The sequence below is a fragment of the Puma concolor genome, unplaced genomic scaffold (assembly GCF_028749965.1).
Source record: "Puma concolor isolate L17-30 unplaced genomic scaffold, mPumCon1.1.hap2 unalloc_scaffold_74, whole genome shotgun sequence".
Taxonomy (NCBI): Eukaryota; Metazoa; Chordata; class Mammalia; order Carnivora; family Felidae; genus Puma; species Puma concolor.
This window is the reverse complement of record NW_028240285.1, coordinates 15,001-17,500: the sequence shown is the minus strand read 5'-3', so window position 1 is coordinate 17,500 and position 2,500 is coordinate 15,001. Positions and strand designations below refer to the sequence as shown.

The 2,500-nt window shown below is 77.3% G+C and overlaps 1 non-coding gene across 1 annotated transcript; it reads left to right on the top strand.

Moving 5' to 3' along the window:
• The first annotated feature begins 857 nt into the window (after positions 1–857).
• LOC147571002 (5.8S ribosomal RNA) lies at positions 858–1,010 on the top strand. The gene has a single exon (XR_015247809.1). It is a non-coding gene; the product is annotated as a 5.8S ribosomal RNA (ribosomal RNA).
• Positions 1,011–2,500: the final 1,490 nt, after the last annotated feature.

Genomic DNA, 2,500 nt, shown 5'->3' with positions numbered 1-2,500 from the left:
TGCCACGGGGAAGGTGTGCTCGGAAGTGAGGGCGGGGCCGGGGCCGGTCGGCCCCGGTGGCCCTGGATGGGGGGGGAGGAAGAAGGGTCGTGTGGGGGTCGTGGGGGGGGGGTGGAAGCGAGGGGCGTCGGGCGGCGGCGGTCTGTGGGGGCGGTTAGCCCCGTCGGAGCCTCCGTCACGGGCCGGCAGCGTCGGGGCTCTCGGTTGCCCTTTGTGGGTCCGGCCGCGGCCCCGGGGGGGTCGGCGTCGGAGGTGGTTGGCGGTGTTGCGGGCGCTCCCTCGTCCCCCACCCACCTCGCCCGCCTCCACCCTGTCCAGGTACCTAGCGCGTCCCGGCGCGGAGGTTTAAAGACCCTTGGGGGGTCGCCCGTCCGCCTCGGGTCGGGGGCGGTCGGGCCCGTGGGGAGCCGTGGAGGCTGGTCTTCCCGTGTCTCCTCCAGACTCCGCTGCCCGCCCCCCCGCCGCGCCCCAGGCCGGGGTGCCGCCGCGCTTGCGCCCACGCCACGGCCCTCCCCGGTTGCCCGGAGGGGGCTTGCCCGGCGGCTGCCGGGTGGTGCGTGAGCGTGTGCGTGTGCGTGCGCCCCGTGTCCCTTGGGTGTGTGTGGGGGGAGGGGACAGGCGGGAACCCCCTGGGCGCCTGTGGGGTTGTTCCGAGCTCGCCCCGCGCGTCCGTGTGGCGTGGCGGGGCGGGCTGCCGGACTTGCCCTGTCGTTCCAACCCTTCCGACCTCTCGGAGTCTGGTCTTTGTTGTCTCTTGCTGGCCGGCCGGAGGCACCCTTCGGGGCTGTGCTGTGCCAGGTTGGGGGGGCGCCCCTTTTTCGGGGTTGACCCTCCCGGCGATCACAAAAAACTCGTACGACTCTTAGCGGTGGATCACTCGGCTCGTGCGTCGATGAAGAACGCAGCTAGCTGCGAGAATTAATGTGAATTGCAGGACACATTGATCATCGACACTTCGAACGCACTTGCGGCCCCGGGTTCCTCCCGGGGCTACGCCTGTCTGAGCGTCGCTTGCCGATCAATCGCCTCCCCTGGGTGGGTGTCTCTCCCCGGGGGTAAGGCGCGGCTGGGGGTTCCCTCGCAGGGCCCGCCCCGCCGGCGCCCAGCCCCGCCCGAGGGCGCCCTGCCACGCCCGCCTGCGCGGCGGTACGGTGTGCGGGGTCGTCCGCGGGCTGGGGACAGGGTCGTCCTGGCCGCCGGGCCCTCCGTCCCCCTAAGTGCAGACGACGGTGGCCGCCGCTGCCGCCCTCCCTCCTTCCTCCTCCTCCTCCTCCTCCCCGCCCCCTCCCCGGCCCCGTGTGTCCGGTCCCCGCCGCCTCCCTCGGCCCCCCCCCTCGCCCCCGCCTCGCCCCGCCGGGTCCGCTCGGCGGTGGCGTGTGTGTGGGACGTGGGAGGGCGTGGGACGGGGGGGGGGGGCTGGGGGCCGGCGCCCGTGGGGCGGTGGTGGGGGGGGGTGGTTTGGCGGGGGAAAGGTGGGGTGGGGGGGAGAGGCCGAGGCCGGTCGCCGCCCGCGAGTAAAGGGAAGGGCGAGGAGAGCTCGCGCCTGAGGGCCGCGGCCGCCGCCGCGGTCCCTCTGGGGGGGAGATCCCTCGTGCCGCACGCGGTCTTTGGGATCGCCACCCGGGTCTCGGGAGGGTTTTGCGGTGCCCCGTGCCGCGCGGTCCCGTGGGCCGTCGTGGGGGGGTGGAGGTGCGGATCCGGGGCGCCGTCGGTCTCGCCGCCTTGCCCCGGGCGGCGACCGCGGCGGTCCGGCCGTGGCCCCCTCCTCTCCCCGGTCCGCGGCCGCGCGTCCGGGGCCCGAGCCGCGGCCCCGCCCCCGCTCCCCGCTGGCGATCCCGGCCCCCTTTGCCCTGTCGGGGCGGCTCGCGCCGAGGCCGAGTCGCGCGCGGGGCTGCGCCCCGGGGATGCGTGCCCCGGCGGCGGCCCGCGGGACGCCGCGGCGTCGCCCGCCGCTGCGCGCTTCCCCCCGGGTTGCGGCCGCGCCGCACTGCGTGCCCCGAGCCCGCGTTGTCGCGGGGGCGGTGTGGTTCTCCGCGGGGGTTTTCGTGGTTGGAGGCGTGCCGCGCCGTCCGCCGGGCCCGGCCCGGGGCCGCGGCGGGAGCGCGGGGCACGTGGGACGTGTGGGGGGGAAGGCCGGGTGTGTCGCGTGGGGGGAAAAGGGCCGGCGGTCGGGGGCGACCGCCGCGCTCGGACCCCCCCCACGCCCGCGCCCGCTTCCCCCCTCGCTCCCCCGCCCCGCGCCGCTCGCCGCGGTTCCCCCTCCGGTGGTCGTCGCGAGGCGGCGCGTCCCGCGCCTCGGCCCTGCCCACAACCCCCGTTCCTCCGCCGCCCCCTCCGCCTTCCAACCCCGGCAGGGCTCCCGCCTGTGCCGCCGGCCCGTGCTCCCGCCTGCCCGCCCGCCGTTCCGCCTGTCCGTCCCGCGTGCGCACCCTTACCTTCCCCGTCCCCCCTCCCCTCCCGCCTCTCTCCCCTCCCGCGCGCTCTCGCGCTCTCTCCCTCT